This window comes from Psittacula echo (assembly GCF_963264785.1).
Source record: "Psittacula echo genome assembly, chromosome: 2".
In the NCBI taxonomy this organism is placed as follows: Eukaryota; Metazoa; Chordata; class Aves; order Psittaciformes; family Psittacidae; genus Psittacula; species Psittacula echo.
The window spans coordinates 101,999,027-102,022,212 of record NC_137737.1 but is presented as its reverse complement, the minus strand read 5'-3'; the positions used below and the strand labels follow the sequence as shown (position 1 = coordinate 102,022,212).

Genomic DNA, 23,186 nt, shown 5'->3' with positions numbered 1-23,186 from the left:
CTCGTCCGGTTCTATCAAAGTTCATTCTCTGTTGGGATGATGTTCGGAGGGAAGTCAGAGCCAGTCGCTGGTGCCCTGCAGACTTCTAGTTGATGGGCTATAGCAGGCAACAGCGTACAATTGAGTTCATTGTCTGTTTTCCCCTAAAATCAAATCCCCTTGAGGTACGCATCGGACTTCCCCATCTTCCCGCATTACCCACCAAGTATATCCAGGTCCCTGAGCAAAAGCAATCCCACGAGTGGGTTTGCCTTTACCTGAAGCAGGAATAACCCAGACTGTCTTCCCCAGCAAATTCTTCATGTGCACCACAGGAACTTTGTCCCCCTCTACAATATGTAAAAGTTCCGACTGGGCTGGGCCAGCCCTGTTGGCAGATCCTCTGGTGTTGACCAACCAGGTGGCCTTTGGTGAGTGTGTATACCAATGCTTGAAAGTTCCCCCACCCATTGCTCTCAGTGTAGTTTTTAACAGCCCATTATACCATTCGATTTTCCCAGAGGCTGGTGCATGGTAGGGGATGTGATATACCCACTCAATGCCATGCTCTTTGGCCCAAGTGTCTATAAGGTTATTCCGGAAATGAGTCCCATTGTCTGATTCAATTGTTTCTGGGGTGCCATGTCGCCACAAAATCTGGTTCTCAAGGCCCAGGATAGTGTTCCTGGCAGTGGCATGGGGCACAGCGTATGTTTCCAGCCATCCGGTGGTTGCTTCCACCATGGTAAGCACATGGCGCTTGCCTTGGCAGGTTGGTGGGAGTGTGATATAGTCAATTTGCCAGGCCTCTCCATATTTGTACTTCAGCCATCGTCCTCCATACCAAAGAGGCTTTAACCGTTTGGCTTGTTTAATTGCAGCACGTTTCACACTCATGAATAACCCGGGCAATAGTGTCCATTGTTAAGTCCACCCCTCGATCACGGGCCCATCTGTATGTTGCATCTCTGCCCTGATGGCCTGAAGTGTCCTGGGCCCACTGGGCCAAAAATAATTCACCTTTATGTTGCCAATCTAAGTCCATCTGAGCCACTTCAATCTTAGCAGCTTTGTCCACTTGTTGGTTGTTCTGGTGTTCCTCAGTGGCCTGACTCTTGGGTACATGGGCGTCTACATGGCGTACCTTCACCACCAGGTTCTGCACCCGGGCAGCGATATCTTGCCACAGTGCAGCAGCCCAGATGGGTTTACCTCTGCGTTGCCAGTTGCTCTGCTTCCATTGCTGCAACCACCCCCACAGGGCATTTGCCACCATCCATGAGTCAGTATAGAGATAAAGTCCTGGCCACTTTTCTCGTTCAGCAATGTCCAGGGCCAGCTGGATGGCTTTCACCTCGGCAAACTGACTCGATTCACCCTCTCCTTCAGCAGTTTCTGCAACTTGTCGTTGAGGACTCCATACAGCTGCCTTCCATCTCCGATGTTTTCCCACAATACGGCAGGACCCATCAGTAAACAAGGCATACTGCTTTTCACTTTCTGATAGTTTATTATATGGTGGGGCCTCTTCAACACGCATCACCTCCTCCTCTGGTGACATTCCAAAATCTTTGCCCTCTGGCCAGTCCATGATGACTTCTAGAATGCCTGGACGACTGGGATTTCCTATTCGAGCTCGTTGTGTAATTAGTGCAGCCCATTTACTCCATGTCGCATCGGTTGCATGATGTGTAGAGGAGACCCTGCCTTTGAACATCCAGCCCAGAACGGGCAACCCGGGTGCCAGGAGGAGCTGTGCTTCAGTGCCAATCACCTCCGAAGCAGCTCGAACCCCTTCATAGGCTGCCAGTATCTCTTTCTCAGTTGGGGTATAGCTGGCTTCAGATCCTTTGTATCCCCGACTCCAAAAGCCGAGGGGTCGACCTCGAGTCTCCCCTGGAGCTTTCTGCCAGAGGCTCCAGGTAGGACCATTCTCCCCGGCTGCGGTGTACAGTACCTTTTTTACATCTGGCCCATTCCGGACTGGTCCAAGGGCTACTGCATGAACTTTAAATGAACGTTTAAATAAACTTTACATGAACGTTTAATTTGCTCAAAGGCTTGTTGTTGCTCAGGGCCCCATTTAAAATGATTCTTCTTCCGGGTTACATGATAGAGAGGGCTTACAATCGAACTGTAATTTGGGATGTGCATTCTCCAGAACCCCACAGCACCCAAGAAAGCTTGTGTTTCTTTCTTATTAGTTGGTGGAGACATTGCTATTATTTTGTTGATCACATCTGTAGGGATCTGGTGACGTCCATCTTGCCATTTTATTCCCAAAAATTGAATCTCCTGTGCAGGTCCCTTGACCTTACTCCGTTTTATGGCAAAACCAGCTTTCAGCAGGATTTGGATTATTTTCCTCCCTTTCTCAAAGACTTCTTCCGCTGTATCACCCCACACAATAATGTCATCAATGTACTGCAGGTGTTCTGGAGCTTGCCCCTGTTCCAGTGCATTCTGGATCAGTCCATGGCAGATGGTAGGGCTGTGTTTCCACCCCTGGGGCAGTCGGTTCCAAGTGTACTGGACGCCCCTCCAAGTAAAAGCAAACTGTGGCCTGCACTCTGCTGCCAGAGGAATTGAGAAGAATGCATTGGCAATATCAATCGTGGCATACCACTTGGCTGCCTTTGACTCCAGTTCATACTGAAGTTCTAGCATGTCCGGTACGGCAGCACTCAATGGTGGTGTGACTTCATTCAGGCCACGATAGTCTACTGTTAGTCTCCACTCTCTGTTAGACTTTCACACTGGCCATATGGGGCTATTAAAGGGTGAGCGGGTCCTGCTGATCGCTCCCTGACTCTCCAGACTACGGATCAGTTTATGGATGGGAATCAGGGAGTCTCGGTTGGTGCGATACTGCCACCGGTGCACTGTTGTGGTTGCGATTGGCACTTGTTGTTCTTTGACCTTCAGCAACCCCACAACAGAGGGATCCTCTGAGAGACCAGGCAAGGTGGACAGCTGCTCATTTTCCTCAGTCTCCAAAGCAGCAATACCAAAAGCCCATCGGTACCCTTTTGGGTCTTTGAAGTACCCTCTCCTGAGGTAATCTATGCCGAGGATGCATGGAGCCTCTGGACCAGTCACAATGGGGTGCTTTTGCCATTTCCTTCCAGTCAGGCTGATCTCAGCCTCCAGTACAGTCAACTCTTGGGATCCTCCTGTCACTCCAGAGATATAGATGGGTTCCACCCCTTGACAGCTTGACGGCATCAGGGTACACTGTGCACCGGTATCTACGAGAGCTTTATACTTCTGCGGGACTGATGTGCCAGGCCATCTGACCCACACAGTCCAGTAAATCCGATTGTCCCCTACCTCCACCTGGCTGGAGGCAGGGTCCCTCTAACAGTCATCACAACGTTGGACACCTAAGTCGTATTGAAAGGGATTATTCTTCGTTATCACAGGAGCTGGAGTAAAATCAGCTCTCCCGATCCATCTGGGAACCTGCTCACCAGAGACTGAAGCCGCAGCTCTCATGGGATGATTAGTCTTGACCCTTGTTCCTATTTTCAATTCATGCACCCGTTCCTCCAAAGCTGAAGTAGGTTTTCCATCCCACTTCGTCATGTCTTCTCCATGATCCCGCAGGTAAAACCATAGGGTGGCCCGTGGTGTTTGCCTTCTATATCTTCTGTCTTGAACAATAGGACGTCTTTTGTTAACAGCTGAGACGTGTGTTGGTACACGTGAGGAGCTGGATAAATCAGATAGATCGTCCCTCAATTGTTTGACATCCTGGGACAGTTTTTCCACAGCTGAGATGATGGAAGGGGTGAGATTGTCTTCGAACTCTCGGAGTTTGTGAATCATTTCATCCACTGTTGGTGTTACTATGTCACCCCAGGTTACTGTTGCCAATGAATGGGCATATGATGACGGTGCATTCCGTATAAGTTTTCGCCACATGGGTCGTGTACATTCGACTTCATCTGGGTCTATGGGTATATCTCCGTTATTCGGTTTGGTGTGATAGATCATCTCTACGATGGCTGATTCCCTCAGAGACTGGATGCCTTTGTTTAAAGTAGTCCACTTGGCCGAACGACTCGTACCATCATCCTTGTATGGAAACCTTTCTTTCACAGCTGCCAAGAGCCGCCTCCAAAGACTGAGGGACTTTTTCTCTCTTGCAATTGCTTTGTCAATTCCCCGTTCTCTAGCAAGTGATCCCAGCTGCTTGGCTTCCATACCTCCTAGTTCGTGACCATCGGCCCCATTGTCCCATCATCGTAGCAACCAGGTGATGATGTGCTCCCCTGGTTGACGGGTAAAATCTTTTCGCATATTCCGTAGCTCAGTTGAGGTCCGAGGTCGAGAAGTCACCTCTTCTTCTTCTTCTTCGTCATGGGATGATGACTCCTGATCAGATGGTGGCCCGGGTGGTGAATACATTGTTTCTTCATCTTGCTTCACCCTTCTTGCCTCTTTTTTGCTTTTTCTCTTGCGTATGGGGGCAATCGATATTGGTACGAATTGGTCCCCTGGTTTAGCTGCAGTCATTATCACTGTGCTTTGAGTAGCAACTGTACTTGTCACTGGGGGTGGTGTAGCTGCTGTGGTTGGGGCTGGGGTAGCTTCGCTATCTGTTGCAGTTGAAGTTTGAGTAGTGGCTGTACTTGTCGCTGGGGTAGCTGCACTGTCTGTTGCAGTCGAAGTTTGAGTAGTGGCTGTACTTGTCGCTAGGGGTGGTGTAGCTGCTGTGCTCGGAGCTGGAGTAGCTGCGCTGTCTGTTGCTTCGCCCTCAGATCCAGGGACATTTCTTTCCTTTTGAAGGTGCTGGATAGTGCTGAACAAGGCCCGGTAAGCATAGGCCAAGCCCCAGCACGTTGACATGATTTGTCCCTCTCTGGTATGACCAGGATGACAGCACACCTCATTTAAATGTTTTACTAATTCTTCTGGATTTTGCACTTGTTCGGTGGTGAAGTTCCAAAACACTGGAGGGGCCCACTGACCTAGATACTTGCCCATACTATCCCACACACCCTGCCACTCATGGCTGTCCAGCCTCGGGGAAAATCTCTCGGTCCCCCTATTTTGTCGTCTAACCCCAGACAAGGCCCAAACCGGACTCTGCTTAACTCTTGAGATCAGACGTAATGGTTGTGGACAAAACACACTCTGTATGCGTGCCAACATGGTGACCCCCATCACAATCAGCAAACAGGTCTCAACAATATTAAAAGGCCACTCAAAAACTTCAAAACTCTCAAACGATGCTGTAAACGGTCTGGAAGGGGCACTGGGAGGGTAAAAGAATGTCTCCTTCATAGGTTGACCACCCAGGAAGGATTAAAAAGATGTATAGTTGCTAAGCATTTGTATTATATACCTCCCAAAGTATAAAGGTGGTGACCACACTGGGAACATAAGCCAGATCAGTTTCATGATCAATTTTTCTATTGTATTACAAGTCATTACCATAAAATACAATGAGACAATAACCTTAGCCCAAGCCCCACACTTGAAAAACACTAACACAGCAAATACCGGCTCTAAGTAACCTACGGCATATTGAGACTGTGAGATCAAAAACAACAACTTTGAGAGCCAATAAATCAGCATTGTGACAAGTGACTATCAATCCAAAACACTGAATGCTTATCACAAATACGATTAGACACACTCCGGTCAGATCTGTCGTTATCTCAACCCTTCGTGCCCCACGTTGGGCGCCAAAATAGAACTGTCGTGGTTTAAGCCCAAGCTGTAAATCAGAACCACACAGTCTCCTGCCCCCCCCCCCCCACCTTTCTTCCCTCCGCTTCTGGAGGGACGGGGAGGAGAATCAAAAGAATGCAGCTCCCACGGGTTGAGATAAAGACAGTCCAGCAACTAAGGTATAACACGAATCACCACTGCCGCCACCAACAATAACAACGACAAGAGAAATAACAAGGGAAGAGAATACGATACCGCCCGCCGGAAAAGACAGCCCGACCGAAAAGGGGACGTGCCCTTCCGGGTAGCTCCCAGTTACATCCCCTGGCATGACGTGCTGTGGTATGGAACACCTCCTTGGCCAGTCTGGGTCAGGTGTCCTGTCCCCGCTTCCTCCCGGCCCCTCCTCCTCCCTGGCAGAGCATGAGACTCACAAAGTCCTTGGTCAGTCTAAACATCAGTGTTATCAGTTTTTTGTTCCCAGGCCAAAAGTCAAAAACACAGTGCTGCAACAGCTACTAAGAAGGAGAAAAAAGTTGACTGCCACTGCTGAACCCAGGACAAGGTCTCTGGACACAAAATTTCTGTTTCAGAATATTAAGTGATACATTAGTTTTTATGCTAAGAAATCTGTTGCTGAAGCCAAGTAAAATGTTAGAGAGAGGCATGAGAAGAAGCTAAGCCTTAACATTTGCCTTTGAAAGGGCGTGGACTGGAAGCAAAAATGTTCTGTGGCAGATAATATAGTAGAGGTCTGCTCCATTGTCATCATGAGCAGAAGCTCAGTCAGTTTAAGTAGACAGTTATGTACGCACTTTTGTCTTCTGCCCATTTCCCCTTCAAATTATAACACTGGGAAAAAGACCTGAAATATGGGATCATTAGTCACTGGCGTCGGTAGTTATTGGTTTTATTGACATTAAAGCAGACTGGATTTTATTCAAATATTACAGCAAAGTGGACAATGATCTTATGCGTTTGGGAAAAGAATTAATTTGTGCCAATGCTAGTACTTCAATTGAGATTGTTTTCAGGGAAATTGTTATCTGTATATTCACTTCTTTTGTTATTTGCTTTATTGATGGATCAGTGTAATACAGATGGCAATTTTGGTTTGCAGCTGTTTTGCAGAGGAGGGGGCAATTGGAGTGTTTTGGTAGTGATTGTACAGTTTCAGCATAACAAATTAATTAAAAAAACAATTACCAGCTTTCTATTTACAATATCATATTTTGTACAGTTTTGTTATCTATATGTGAATGTCAGCAATTCTGGTGTTATCATCTGAATAATATGCTTTCTTACAAACCTCTTCTCTTGCCCCTTCCATGTGCCCCTGGATTTGTTTTGGTTTTTTTTGGGGGGGGGGCATTGTTGGGGTTTTTTTTTGGGGGGGAGGTGTTAATATAATTTAGAAATCTGATCAGATTGTTAGTCTTGGAATTACTGAAAAAAAAGTGGTAGCGTCAGGAACAGCATGTATCCCCACTAACTGTAGTCAGGTGTTAAGCATAGAAGATGCACGTCTGAGTGTCTAACAGCCAGTTCTGTCACCACTCTCCAGTCCCCAGTCTGGGCTGCAAGATTTTTCCACTACCTTTCTGTTAGCTTAGGTGCTTATCTGACTCAGTGAGTCAATTCAGCTTCCTAATTTGGAAAAACAAAACAAAACCCTAGCTAAAAGGAATAGGATACTGCAGGGTTACTGAGATAAATTGGGTTACAGAGGCGGCAGTAAACTGTTATATCTTCTCAGTTGTCCTGTCCTGAGGAGAGAATGAAAAAGACTCATTCATCTTCAGTAACTGCTGAGTACTCTCCTTGCAATCAGTAGATTATGTTGGGTTTGGTGATCTTTTTTTAAACTCCTTCAGATAAATAGTTTAAAAGGTACTTTTCACAAGCCAGCATATGAGCAGTTGGTTTCAGGAGCATTTGTCTACCTAGCCTCTACACCAGGATGCAATTGCTTACCAAAACATTTTCATCCCTAATGCCAGTTTTGATCTTCTGCCACTCAGCCTCCACTAGAAACACTCCTGATGTAACTTCTTCACCCACTGGTGTTCAAGTGCATAACATGGGAGGTTAAGGGCTGTAGATTTCTCATGTTATGACTACGCATATGAGGGAGGCTAAGGAAATAGGCATACCTTTCTAGCCTTATAAATTACTTCTTTCAAGAGCTGCCAGTAAAAACCTATAATGTAATCTCAAAAACATAAAAACTTACAATGTGTAAAACAATAATTCTAAATAAGATAGCACTAAAGTTGATGTTAAGCAGCTGAAGTTAATCAAATGTCAGTAAAACTGAAGTATAAATGCATGAAGAAAATATAATGGCGCAAGTTTCATAACTTATTGTTGTAGGAAATTTTCCATGGCACTTGTTTTGCTTTAGACAGCAGAGCTGTAAAAATAATGCCATTTAGATTGTGATCCTTTAAACATTTGCGAGAAGATAAACACCTTCATGGACATTGCATCTTATATTTTTTTCCCATCAACATTATTTACAAGTCTTGTCTCTAATATTCAACTTAATGTAAGTGAAGGAGTCATCATGATAGATTTCTGACATTTAAAACAGATATTATCAATCAGTTTATATATTATTTTAAAAAAAAATGTTATTGGGAGGGAAGTAATGAGTGTGCCAAAGAAGACAAATATCAGGCAATGCAACTGGGCTTAAGGTGAGGTTGAAGAGGAAGGTGGCTGAGAAATAAGCCTGGGAGTCATTTAATCTTTCTTTTTGTCCGGAACAGAATGAGGAGGATAACAATATTTCATAGGATGGGTCTGAGGATAAATATAGATTACAGGGTGTCAGACACAGTATTAATAGGCATGTAAATAGAATGAAGAATATTAGTATAAGTTGTCTTAGAATCAGAAAAGAAACAAAAATAATCTGATGCTGGAGACAGTAACAGCATTAGTGTCATAATGAACTTTTAATTTAGCTTTGTCATGTAAGTCTGTAATATGTATTTCTTCATATATTTTTAACCTGATCACAACACAAACATATACTCATCGAAACATTACAGGATCAAACATCATCAAGAAATATGTCAAGCATTTTAAATTTTTCAATTTAAAATGATGGTTTCAAATTGAAGTATCCCACCACTGCCAGTGCATCTCCAGAACTTTGTCTGGTTTATGGCTATTTATGTCTTTGTGCAATGGTATACCTATCACCTATTATTTTCAAGTTGTAAAGTACGGGAAAAACAGAGAGACACTAGTGGATGCCACCAACTCAATGAATATAAAATATATTTAGTTAAAATATGCGTCTTTTGGGCTCCATTTCAGTGCAATTTACTTACTATGACAAAGCTCTTTTTTATTCTAATTCTGCCTGAGTGCATTTGCATCGTGTCAATACCTGAATGAGAAACTGGAGAAGAAAATTAGTGGAATCCACCCATAGAATCGACCCATGTCATGACGCATTGGTCTTTTAGTATGTTTTCTTCTCTTTCCAAATGTTGTATAAACTCAACCACTGAGGTTCTGAATTTTTAAGATCATTCGTGAACTCATGCATTTTCTGCAAGTTAAAGTACAGCCTAAAGTATAGGCCAATTATTCAGTCACTTTTATATCACTTTTTTTTTCAGTCACACTTAGCTCACTTTTGTTCTTTATTTCCCATCTATGATGTTTCAGTATAATGTTTGTTTAGAAACTTTATAACCCTGTAAAAAGCTGGATGCTTTACTGCAATGCGTAGTGAATTGTTTACTTGGTTCCATGGGTGTTGTGAAGCTTATTTCCAGAGCAGAACAAAACAGAACAGAACAGCAGTAGAATAGAACTAGAACTAGAACCAGAACAGAACAGAATAGAATAGACTGGGCTGGAATGGAATGGAATGGAATATAATATGATAGAATAGAACATTTCTGTTGGAAAGGACCTACAGCAATCTTCTAGTCCAACTGCCTGTCCATTCCAGACTGACCAGAAGTTAAACATGGTGTTAAGGGCATTGTCCAAATGCCTCTTAAAACTGGCACACTTGGGTGTTGAACACCTTGCTAGGAAGGCTGTTCCAGTGTTTGATCACCCTCTTGGCAACAGATGCTTCCTAATATCCAATCTAAACCTCCCCTAGCTCAGCTTTGTACCATTCCTACATGTCCTGTCACTGGATTCCAAGCAGAAGAGCTCAGCGTCTCTCCACTTCACCCTCTCAGAAAGCTGTAGAGAGCAATGAGGTTGCCCCTCAGCCTCCTTTTCTCCAAACTTGACAAGCCCAAAGTCCTCAGCCACTCCTCACAGGACATGCATTCCAGCCCTCTCACCAGCTGTTACTCTTGTCTGGACACAGTCAAAAATCTTCACCTCCTTCTGAAATTGTGGGGCCCAGAAGTGCACACAATGCTCAAGGTGAGCTTGCACCAATATTGGATACAGAGGGATAATCACTTATTCTGACCACCTGGTTGTGCTATGTTTGATGCACCCCAGGTTGTGGTTTGCCCATTTGGCTGCAAGGGCACACTGCTGACTCCTGTTGAGCCTGCTGCTGACTAGCACCCCCACATCTCTTTCTGTAGGGCTGCTCTCCAGCCACTCTTCTCCCAGTTTATACTTATGCCTGGTGTTACTCCATCCTGAGTGCAGGATCCAGCATTTGGACTTGTTAAATTTCGTCCCATTAATCGTTGCCTCATGTTCCAATCTGTCTAGATCTTTTTGCAAGGCCTCCTGTCCCTCAAGAGAGTCAACAGCACCTCCCAGTTTGGTATCATCAGCAAATTTGTTAATGGTGCTTACAGCTCCTGCATCCAGATCATTGATAAATATATTGAACAGAAATGACCCTAGAATTGAACCCTGGAGAACACTGCTGGTGAGCAGTTGCCAGCCAGATATAGCCCCATTCGCTTCAGTCTTCTGAGTTCTGCCTTTCAGCCAGTTCTTCACGCATCCCACAACTGGACAACTTCTCCATAAGGATGCTGAAAGGGACAGTATCTTTAAAAGTTACAAATTAGAACTGAAAAAGGCGTGCTGCATTTTGGGCAGGAGAGGACTTCTAGAGCATTAAAGCTCACCCTTTGTGGTGGAAACCAATAATAGAAAATTAGGACTGTTCCACTGAAGTATGTGTCAAATCACAACCATCTGCAACTGTTGCCAAGATTAACAACAATCCCAAGAATGCTGAATTCTTGAGTTTGGGGTTGATTTTTTTTTTTTTTGTTTTTTCTTCCAAGTCAGAATCTGTATGCTTTCAGGTTTGAGTTACGTAAACTTAGTTCCCATAAGTATAAGTAATTTGCCATAGGGTTCTTGTTTCATTAAGCACGTAATGACATTTTCCTGACTCAGATTTTTCTGTGAGAATTTTTAAGAATTTTGCCGGGCTCTTTGTTAGTCCTTGGGCTCAGAAAACTGTGTGTACTTGGATGAAGTGAATCCTAATGTTTCATCACAATTTTATTTCTGACATTTTCCACTTCAGAAGAAAGTAAGGGATTTGTGGATATTTAGACAGGGCAGCAATTAATGATTCCTTCAACTGCAGCTGGTTTATTTTTTAATCATATTTGAAAGAAAATATTTTATTGAATGTATTTATTTCATTAGCATTTTTGCAGGGACTACTACTAATATTCAACAATACACATTCAAAAGGTGTGCAGCAGGTGCCATTCACTTCCTAAAGAAAACGCTTCATCCCACCATGAGATTCAGACTTCCACAGCCATTAAAGGCCCTCTCCTGTTCCTTTCCTGATGGGTCAACACCTCTTTTACCACCTTTTCCTCTGTCAGCTGCAGGGGTCTATTGTGCCCCTATACAGCATCTTGTAGGAAGTGAGAGGATAAGATGTAAAGCCCAGCTTCTGCAGTGGATGCTGCAGGTGGTTGTTGTTGCTGGATGTTTGAGCTGTGTGTTTGAATGAACCCGCAGTGTAGGGCAAGTCTTTACTATGGTAATAGAGTGTCAGTGCAGCTGCTCATATGAAGTGATAAAGCCAGGGTGGGTAACAGAGGTATTTGTCGTGACAGAAGCGCTACAGGCAGCATAAAGGTTTATGAAGTGTGTAGGTAGGTGGTGTGGGTAGGTGCAAAAGCAGAGCTGGCAAGTCCTTGCATATGAGTGTATCAGATATTTCAGTAGTTGGTGATGTAATTTAAAAGCTGTTTTGCCATTTGAAAACTAAATCTTGCACTGGAGTTTTGAATGTTCTTGAAGTGGTAAAAGACGTGAGGGCTTTCAGTCAGAGTATGGTGAGGAAAATTCAATTCTTCCCTTCCCTAACGCAGTTTATCTGTAGCCATTGGGCTGGATGATCTTGAATGCAAAATGATGCTCTAAATCTCTTTTAGAGACTAAAACCCAAGTATCTCACCATATGGACATGCATCCTAACCTAGAAATTACTCTCATTTTTTTCTCCTAAAAAATTTCTGGTCTATTTCATATAATGTTAGTGTTCTTTTAGATTTCTCTGTATTGTGCTACCTTAGACTGAGATTTTAATCTACATTCCCTAGATTTTAATCTATTTCCCCCTAATATAAAGTAGGAGCTGAACCAAAATGTGTAATAAAAGCTTCACAGAGGTGTCTCGTAACTGAGACAATACAGTTTCTTATCTACAAGGAGCCTGCTCCATCCTATGAATCCATCCTGAAGCTGTGCATACATGAATCCTATGAACGCTGTTTTCCCCATTCTGTTCACCTCCTTTATATGCTTGTATGCAATTGTGCTGTACTGTGAGCATTCGGATTTAAGCAGCCAGGGTCTGGTTAGTTTGTTTAAATGCAACAGGACAAAGATTTTGCATAGTAAGGTATCTGAACATGCACCTCCTCCTGAAAATAGCACATAGAAGCTTTAAAAATCTAAGGAGCCACCTATCTACATTTCTAGGAAATTTTCAAAGAGCATATTTCTTGGAAGTTAGGTATCATTTATTTTAACTTTTCTTTTTTTTTGCCTTTCTTATATTTTGCAAAATGTTGCATGTTTACAAGCTATGAAAGTAGTTGGAGAGGCACTGTCATGTTGAAATTTGTTTCTAGAAAATGCAGAAAGTGAAGAGCCAAAGAACAAAGAACAAACTTGAACAAAATTGATGATTTGGTTAGCAGTCTTATTTGCTAAAAGCTGTGGGTGATATGAGTGATAAATGAGGAAAGGCAGATGTAATTATATGGTAGTTGCTGCATGCCTGACTTAACCCTATTTGGCTATTCCCAGCCCTCCCCTTAACTAAACTTTGAGAAGCATTTAATATGGAAGAGAAGTTTTCTTTTGTATTGTGTATATTTAAAACAACTTGCTTGTGCTGGTGGTTTTATGTCATCAAACTCTCTTAACAGACAAGCAGGCTGTGTTGACTTAAGTATTAGTAGAAAAATAATTATCAAGCCAGTTCTTCCATGGGCTTAATTATTGTTAATCTCGTATCTGCTATTTTAAGAAAATTGTTTCTTGTAAAATGAACTAAACTAGCCTATAGAGCTTCTATTACTATTAGCAAAAATAATAGCTGATGAAGCACCTGATGCTCTCAGGAGACAGGTATTATTATAATAATTATACTAATGAGTAAAATGAGGCAAGAAAGATAAGGCCAAATTCAACTGGGTGTGAATTTCCTAAGGTCATAGAGTGATCAGCTGTGTGCTAGGAATAGCACAGCAACAGAACAACAACACAACAAATCCTGAATCATAGTCAATTACTTATTCACAGAAAAATAACTTCTGAAAAAGTTACTTTTCACATGGTTTTCATCAGTCTTTTTGAACTATAGTACTATTCTGTGTCTGCTGTTAAGTAAGGCCTTCCTCCGTTTCAGCAGGTCTGTTCATGAGTTCTTTGTGTCACCAAGGGAATAGTTAAGGCATTGTCTCTGATTAATAAGAATCTACTTTATCACTGATTTACAGAGGGGCACAGTGCTTTTCAGAGACTAGGAAAATTATAAAAAGTAATAATCTGTGAGGGGATCAGAAATTCTCAGAATAGTCCTAAAGTTACTCTGTAAATCCCTCCTGTGCATTTTGTGCTTTGGCTCATCAGGTAACTGGTGGTAGGACAAAAATTAGGTGAAGTTCACCCTTTGTCTTAATTTTGCCTTTTTTTTCTCTGCTTTCATTCCTTTTTCTAAAGATGACAGATTTTTTAACATGAAAATTATTTATAATAATCTCTCTGATTATGTTTATACTGAAGACAGCAGATATTGAGTATCTAAAAAGGCCATATCTGAAATAAAGGCACTTTTCCAAGTATAAGCTGTCTTTGAATATGTATTAATCAAAGCTTGTCCAGATAGGGGTTGTTTATATTCCTTTTTCCTCCCAGCTGTGTGTCATTGTTCTTATGTTACTGATATCCCATATGATGCCACCCATGCTAACAGTTTTTGTTTATCAGCTGTGCAGGAATCTGGTTCAGAAGAAATGTAAGACAGTGATACAGAAAGTACAGACCCTGTACTGTTGATTTGACATTATTTCACTTGCTACAGTAGCTATACTGTGTAAAGATGTGCCTCTACTACAGGAAGCAAAATAATGTCAGGCCAATACACTGGCATAGCACAAGTCACTAGCTCTCAGATTTTCAAATCCATTGAATATAGGATGAGAAAAAAAGACATTTGAAATGACTGCTGGTCACCTAATCTGTTGAAAGCAGGGGTAGCATCAAAACTAGATCAAGTTACCCAGGGTCTTATCCAATCAAGTTCTGAATACCCCCAAGAATGTAGATTATGGCTACTGCTTCCAGTGCTTGGCAACTCTCATTGTGAAGAATTTTTCTTGAAGTCTGTCTTGAATTTCCCTTGCCATAGCCTGTGACTGCTGTGTCTTGTCCTTTCACTGTGCATCTCTGGTAACAGTCTTCTCTCCAACATATCTTTAAGAAGAGAGAGAAAAAAAACAGAGTTAGATTTCTCTTAGCCTTCTCTTTCTAAAGCTGAGTAAACATTAGATTCCTGTCAGCCCTTTCTTCTGCTCTCCTGAGGTCCTTCTGAATGGAAGCCCGCTCATCTGGGTGTTTGACTGCTCCCCTAGTTTGATGTCATCCCAAGTTTGCTAAGAGTGGGTTTGGTCCTGTTGCCCATGTTGATGATGAAGATGTTAAAAATTACTGGAGTACTGAGCTGTCTAAACTGCAGGAATAGATTTCTAAAAAATGTTTCATTTCTACAGTATTCAGCAGCAAGCTCTGGATGAAGATTTTCCATGCTATCGTGGAAGCATACATCACTGTTACTTATGACTGTCTCAGGGTAAAAGCTGCTAGTCTCATCACATATTCAGTCTGTCAGAATCCATTTCCATAAAAGTAGCAGCCAGACAAGATTCATATGGGATTATGTGGCTGGCTGTTGAATGTATATCTCTACATATGTATATATGTGTCTGATTCAAAATCCATTGACGAATCAGCATAGGTTCTTGTTTATAAAAATGAAATAAATTGTGATCTTCTCATTATTCTTAATCATTTCCTTGTATGACACAGTGGGAAAAGTTGAAATTGCTACCAGATGAGAGATTTTGTAAAATCATTTGTAAAATGATGTCATTTCTGTAATGTTTCCCACATATTTTTCAGTGATCACCTTTATATGCATTTTGTAATACATGAAGAAAAAACGTGATAGAGTTGCAGATTTCCATGGCAACAGGTATAATTCTGTTTCTTTTGTTTCGTGAAGCTGGAACTTGCCAGCACGGGGGCAAAGGATTGTTCTGTTAAATGTCAACCATGGATTTCAAAAGCCTTGAATTATACAGCATTTGATCACGCATCTACAACCTCTACTACACCAAACAACTTTTGCCAGTGAAAAAAACCCACTCCAATATCCACCTGAGTTACTGTCTGAAAATGAAATTAAAGGAGAAAGGTTGCCAGTTGTAGGATATATTAGGCTGATGCAAGATACAGCAATTTACAAACACTTCTATGTTTCTCCCTTCCCAATCTGGGTTCCTGATTTGCTTCTATTTTTTGCTACATTAGTGAAATAGCATCAGTAAGGAAGCAAAAATTCACTAGCTTCATTTATATGCACAAATTTGGACTGTGATTTGTGAGTCTTGTCTCTCATTCTAAGTTGTTTCTGGATCACAAAAAAAAGAAGTAAATCCAAATATACATTATGTGCATTTATTTAGAATTGTATGCACGGCTCTTGAATGATTGCTTATTGCAATTTTAAAACTGAGCAATGTCAAGAATTCTCTGGCTGTATCTATCTATATACATGATCATGATGTGATCACCATGTGTGTGAGCATACACAGTGGAAAAAAATAGCCCCTTATTTTTCTATACCAGCTTCTCAGTCAATTTTAAGTCTGTGAAAAGCCCACAAATGTAATGGAGCTACTAAAGTAAATATTAAATGAAATATGAATAAATTACTTTAAACTAATATGTGTACTTGTGTGTTCGTATGCACAGGCATATTTTTTTTAGCCCTACCTACAAAAGTGTAGTATATTTCGAAGCTAAAACTTAATATTTTATATTCATGTACATTCATGTGCTTTGCACATGTATAACAATGTATGATTCAAGATGCATTTGTAATGTTTAAAACTAAATAGTTAAAAGGAACAAAATGTGTTATTTTTAGAAGGTATTGAAGGGTCACCTAAGAGGACTTTATTATATGGTAGTCATTTTTATGTATTCTGGGTTTGCTATTTTTTTTCTTTTTAATTGAAATGTCTTTGTATGATATATAAAACTAACTTCTGAAAATGTCAGAAAGTAGAGGTCAGCAAGACTATGTGTTTTACTGAATATAAGTCACGCACTGATAAGCTTAATAAGGAATATTCATGAAAAGTTATTGATGATTATTGTTTCAGCAAGTATTCAGAAAATTGTCTTCTTGTCATTTTATTAAAGTTCATTGGTACCAACAATTTCTATGCACTGAAATGAAATAGCTAAAAGAAATGTGATTTCCACAAATGTGTGTAATTGGAAACCACTGATCCGTTTTAGACAATAGAAGAAAAACTTCATAAGAAAGCCTGTGAGGTCCAAGATGTTTGGTTTATCAGAAATAATGAAACTCAAATAACTATGCAGTCAACGCTCTTAATACAGATTCTATAACTCTTTGCCAAAATGCTTAGGTAATCCTTAGAATTCCAGTTTTGCAGCTCCAAAGTTACTCAGATAAGGTTTCCTATCTGGGATCATTCTGAGTTCATCAAGAGGTGAAATAAACCTTTCTTGCCACATGGATAGAAAGAGGCTTTCAAGTCTGTTCTCTTCTGAGAGACAATTTTGCATTACATGAATTTTACCATACCAACTCTAAAACTGGCCAAAGCAGCTTCTATGAAGTCAGAAAGGCTGTCCTTCCAGTACTGTCAAGTAAAATGCTGAGGACTTCAAGTGCCCCAAATACCTTTTTCTCTTGGCAAGCAATACTGTGAAAAAACTGGCATACTTTGAAATCTTCTTGAAAACGTATCAGGTTGAGGTCAGACACAAGCAGCTTTTTCAAAGAGAGGAATACCTAGCAGAGCAAGGAGAGAATAAAACAGACAGGAAGGAGGACAAGACTGTAAGTCAGCACTGATGGCAAGCCTCACTATTTTTAACTGTATCTTGACAAACCTCATTAAAGAGAACCTTCCAGAATACCATAAATCTCATGTTGAACTCCCCAGGAAACACTCCTGAAGATCATAGGGGAAATATTGTCAAAAGCCTTCCTGAAGTCATAGTAGCCAATATTCACTGCTCTCCCTTTATATACCAAGCCAGTCATCATTGAAGAGTAGCAGATTGATCAAGCATATCTTCTTTTTGGTGAATTCATGCTGACTATTCCTGAGGACCTTCTTATCTTTCACGTGCCCGGAAATTATTTTCAGGATTAGCTGCTCCATCATCTTCCTAAGGATTGAGGTGAGGCTGACCAGCCTGTAGCTCCCTAGGTCTTCCTTCTTGCCTTTCTTGAAGATAATGGTATCACTGGCTTTCCTCCTATCTTTAGGGCCTCTCCCAGTCAGAGTGCTGTTTTGGCAAACCAAATAACATCTCCTGTACTCTACTGGCTACTATTAACTCCTTAATTCACTGAACTCCTCTTAGCCCTCACATCGACTTGTATTTTATATTGCCTACTAGCAGACCCTCATAGTGATGCACATAAATCGCTGCTTGGTTTTGAAATGAGGCAAAGCTGTAAATGAACATTTCAGTAATGAACTGCTAGAGCCAAATGAGCCCTAGAACGTACCTTTGAAAGTTAAGCTAATACCCTAGAGTTAAAGCTGATCTCTGTCAGTGCATTCTATACCATCTGCCTTCAGTTTAAGCATTCATGAGTCAACACGGTGAATTGTTCTACAAATGATTCATTTCCATTTTTTACTTTATTAAAATGTGTAGGGATGTAGTGTTACTTTGGATTTTGTTTTTCAATTTTAGGTGGTTTTTGCTCTGATCCTCCCCATTTCCCACCTGGAAATTGCTATACCTTTTCGCAATTGTATCAGTATTACGCACCTTCAAAAATCCTGTATTCTTACTTTTAAATCCTGAAGACTTTTTGCTGGGTGATACCGCTGAGAGAAATTTTATAGTTCCACACAGTCCTATCTTCAAATGCTGTTTATTTTCAGATCAGCAATATATGCAAAACCTTTTCCTTCATGTCATCTAGCACCTCTCTTTCTTAAAAGCTCCCATTTCATAGTGCCAGAAAGGACAATCAATATCTGCAAATAATCTGTGCAATACTGGATTCTTTATCATATATATAAACACATATGTATATGTGTTTATTGAAGAAATTAGCTCAACCTGCTTGCAATTTCTCCTGCATCTTAGAGACTCCTTCTATTTAGTTGTGTTTGTATCCACTAAGACCTAATGTATAGTCAGGTTTGAAACAGTCTCACTTCTGTTTATGTTGGCATCATCTCCTATGACATTAATGAACACTTCTATGCAATGAAAACTAGATAAAGTGTTTCATATATTGCCTATATATTACAATGTCTCAAACCTTGTAATGATCTAAGAACCTGACTTTCTCCCCTCACAGTAATTGGTATAGATTCCATAGACAAGAAACTTCTTTCATGAATTAAACAGAACCACAATTCTGTGACAAAATATGAGTGAAAACACATATTTTACTAACATTCAACAAATATAATCCCAATGCACCGTAAAATTCAGCTAATTTTCTCCAACATTAATCCATTCTGTCGACCAACAAAGTGATCTATTATGATCTTCTTTTAGAGGAAAGAAAAAAAAAAAAAAGAGGAAAAGAAAAGAAACCAAATACTTTTCTGCCAGAAAAGGAAAAGAGAAAAATGTAAAATGTCACAATCGTCTCTCTTTAGTGTGGCCGAGGAGATTAGGAAAGGAAGAGAAAAAACACCAACCAAAAATTAGTCCCATTGAATCTCCCTTCAGCTTTTCTTTCACCATTGCTTTAGTATTCATAAATAGTGATATTCCACCACCAAAAAGTAATCATCATCCACCTTGACACTGAAGAGTGGTGTTATTATTTTGAGATCTTTTCCTACATAATTGAGTAAAAACCTCTCTAAAAGGTCATAATAAGCTTAGAATAGATACTGAAAACCCGAATGCTAGAAATACAAAGGTTGAAATCAAAGAAATTACTTTCACAGCTAGCTTTCTTATAAGTCTTTTCAGAAGACTTGTGAGATCATGTATTGGTGGGTTTTTTGCCAAGACTGTTCTATCAGGAGCAGCAAGCTGGATAAAAATGTAAAAATAAACATACACAATGCTTAGCAAATAAATAGTATGCTGATGCCTATATCTGTTTCTATTAACAGTAAGGACTTTAAAGTAGTGAACACAGTCCAAATAACACGACTATTTTCTAAGCCAGCTAAATTATTATAAACAAAGGTTATAGGGAAGTTATAACCAGAAAGTAATTATTAGTAACATATAACCAAAATGAAGAACATTCTCATTGGATTTGCATAGGAATACATCCTGGATCCAGTTTTCAATATCTTCATAGAAGTTCTGAATCAAGGAACAATCTAATTATTAGACATCAAGAACTTACAGTTACAAGAAAATATGAAAGTGGGTCAATGAAGAGACAGAATTCAAAATGACAAGTTGGAAAAAAATGTTTGGAATGGCAGAATCAAATTCGATTAAAACCTGGGCAAAACACTGTGCTAAAAAAGAAATAATCAGCTTTACAGTACTGGATGGGAACAGCTTTTTGGATAATAGGTCTATGTGTCATAGCACGAAAGTCGAACATGGGACAACAGCATCTGCTTTTACAAAAAAGACAAACATGACACTTTTTTCCTGGTCATTACTGAAAACCTATTAAAACAAGCACACAAACTTTTTTCATCCTGCTTGTTCTCTAACTGCGCTGATTGATAGCTGAGCTGGTGCCTCAGCTGATGCTACCCTCTTAGATTGTGTGATTCTTTAACTCCAGTAATTTTTCACTGCAGATACACCAGTGAAAAGAGTCTGTGCTATTCCACTGTCAGCTAATGGACACATGAGAAATTAAATACATTTTTTGACCCCTCTTCCTTTTCAAGGCATAACACACAAAGCAACCTTATTTTGAATTATAAAGAAATTAAAAATTTGAATAGTGATATTTAATTAGCATTTCCATACTACAATTCTTATTAATCTTATGTGACCTAGTTCTTTTGTTGTGTTTCAGAAGAATGTGAAATGGGCTGCGTTTTGTTGTTTTGGGGGTTTTATCCATAATAAACAAAATTATTTTCAGAACATATCTGTAAAAAATCTGTCTTTGTTGCAGGCTAAAAAATTGAATGAACTGTATATTGTTCAGTTCTTCTCCCAGGGCAAATGTATTTTCTGTCACCTTCAGCATTTTGACTTTTTTAATGCAAAAGGAAAATGAGAGAATAATATGCTAAACAGATCAAAGCTCAGAACCCTCAGAACATTTAACAGGCTCCATTCTTGGAATTGTATTCATTATTGATATCAAAGTGACAAATCTATTTAAGTCAATGGAGATAGCCCATGGGAATTAAAAGGAAATTTAGCCCTAAGCCTTGTCTCACAAAAGAACAATAATGAAAAATATGGGGAACTACTTACAGTAGTAGCACATTAATAGATTTATATTTTTATTTCTATTTTAATCAACTAGTCCTTAAGAATTATAAAGTTGTTACTAACAATGCAAAGGCTTCGTATGAGTTAATATTTTTGTTATTTTGGATTTGGATACTGGAAGCTAATGTAACGTTCACTGTGTGAAAGTTATCTTATCAAAGAAACACTCTGGAGGAAACTGGAGGAAGCCTAGCTACTAGGTATATCATGTCAGATAACAAAAATGTTTCAGTTATAGACTTTTTATTCACACAAAAAAAAATAATCCTTGAGTTGATGTGGTTTTGATATATGCATTTCTACTTTTCTTTTTACCCAAGTTCTAATTACATTATCAATTTTCTCCCTCTTAAACTGGGGAAAAAAGTCTGGATTATGTTTTTGCATTTCCTAACGTCTAATCAGATTTGAGAACTATTGGTAGCAAAATCATTCTAGATGCATGTTTTATTTAATGTTAATATATTATATATGTTAATGTATTATACACGTTTAGTTTGGTATAATGCTTTTACTTTTCTCTATATTTCTATACCTAGTGATAAAGTCAGTTCATAGGTGCAAGACTGCAAAAAACCCCTCAATGAAATCATAGAATGGTTTGGGTTAGAAGGGACCTTTAAGGGTCATCTAGTCCAACCCCCCACCACAGGCAGGGACAGGTTGCCCCATCCATCCTGACCTTGAATGTTTTCAGGGATGGGGCATCTACAGCTTCTCTGAACAACCTCTTCTATGTTTCACCAGTCATTGTAATAAATTTCTTTGTTATACCTAGTCTGAACATAGCTTTAGTTTAAAATCATTGCCTCTCATCCTATTGCTACAGGCCCTGCTAAAAGCTTGCCCCCAAGTTTCTTATAAGCCCCCTTTAGGGACTGAAAAGCTGCAAGAATGTCTTCCCAGAGCCTTCTCTTCTCCAGGCTAAACAACCCCAACTCCCTCAGCCTGTCTTCATAGAGAGATGTTCTGGCCCTCTGATCATCTTTGTAACCTTTCTCTGGAAACATTCCAACAGATCCATGTTCTTCCTGTACAGAGGACTCCAGAGCTGGATGAACTATTCTAGGTGGGGGTCTCAGCAGAGCAGAGTAGAGGGGGAGAATTGCCTCAAATTCATTCCCAGATCAAACCAGGCAGTAACTAATCATCTCAGACCAGGAATAATGGTGTTACTTTAACCACCAGATCAGTCCACGGATGTAGCTTCCATATAATTAACCACAGTCACAGTGGTTCCATTTGCTAGATTTTTTTTTTTTTTTTTTCAGAATGCATTCCAGTAGAAAATAATGCTTATTGACTCAAAACTGTAATTTACCTTTTCGGTGAGCAAATTATTAATAAGTCATCTGTGTATTGAAGTTACATGATTTTATTTTTATTATTCGACAAAGTTACCCTTGTTACCTTTAATATACTAACATGATAAGATAACCTAGAAGATTTTTTATTACCCTGATCTTCACAATAAAGGAAATTCTCTGCATCAATAAACTTTAAATTCTCAAGTCTCCCTAAAAATAGAATTCCTGTGATTAGAATTTGGAACTTTTTTAATGAAGGAAATGTTTCTGCAAGCTCTTCAGTTCATATGGAATAGCTTCCAGTAATGATCTGCATCACTGACAAATTAAATGAGAAAAAGAGACATTAACTGTAGACAGGAAGTAATTTTTATTACAATTCTTAAGAAAACAATGCAAGTGTTACAGCAGATTGATCTGAAGCAAAATATCTGCCATACGTCAGTGGGTGTTAGTACTCAAAAATGAAATATAGCTCTTTGGGTGGATACAGTTTCTAAAAGTTGGGAGATTTTTATTACAAAATAACGAGTTTGTACACATAAAAATGGCTTTTTTTAATATGGCATCGTGATCCTTAATGAGGAATCCCTAGGACTCAATCATTACTCTGAGGTAAAGGATCCAGATCTTAAATACCTTCTACTCTATAGCTGAGCTCTGAAAATGTGGATTTTTAAGCACACCCTTTCAGAGTATCACTCTCACCATCCTGGTGCCTTTCCTGATCTTAAGAGGTTTTCCACTCTAAATCTGCAGACATAACTAATCCTTCAGTGTTGATTCTTCCAGACATCCCCTGAAGAAATTATGCCCCAGAGAATCATCGCAATTTGTTAGATACCACTATTTTTATGTATTTTATCTTCTGTAATGCCAGTGATACAAAAAATTTGCATTCTCTTTTCTTCTAGACAGAAATAAGTTACACAGGTATATCCAAAGAGGCTGCCAGGATGCACAGTCCTCCATCCTGCTTTTTTTTTTCTTTATAGCTTAGCCTAGTCTTTCACTCTCATCCATAGTCCATTGGAGACAGAGGTCTCTAATAAATTT

At 39.9% G+C, this 23,186-nt stretch overlaps 1 protein-coding gene across 1 annotated transcript in view; it reads left to right on the top strand.

Annotated features, from left to right (window-relative positions):
• DOK6 (docking protein 6) overlaps positions 1-23,186 on the top strand; it is a gene marked incomplete at its 5' end in the record, with an annotated part of 261,663 nt that overhangs the window by 187,644 nt on the left and 50,833 nt on the right. The gene's annotated exons all lie outside the window — the stretch shown is intronic.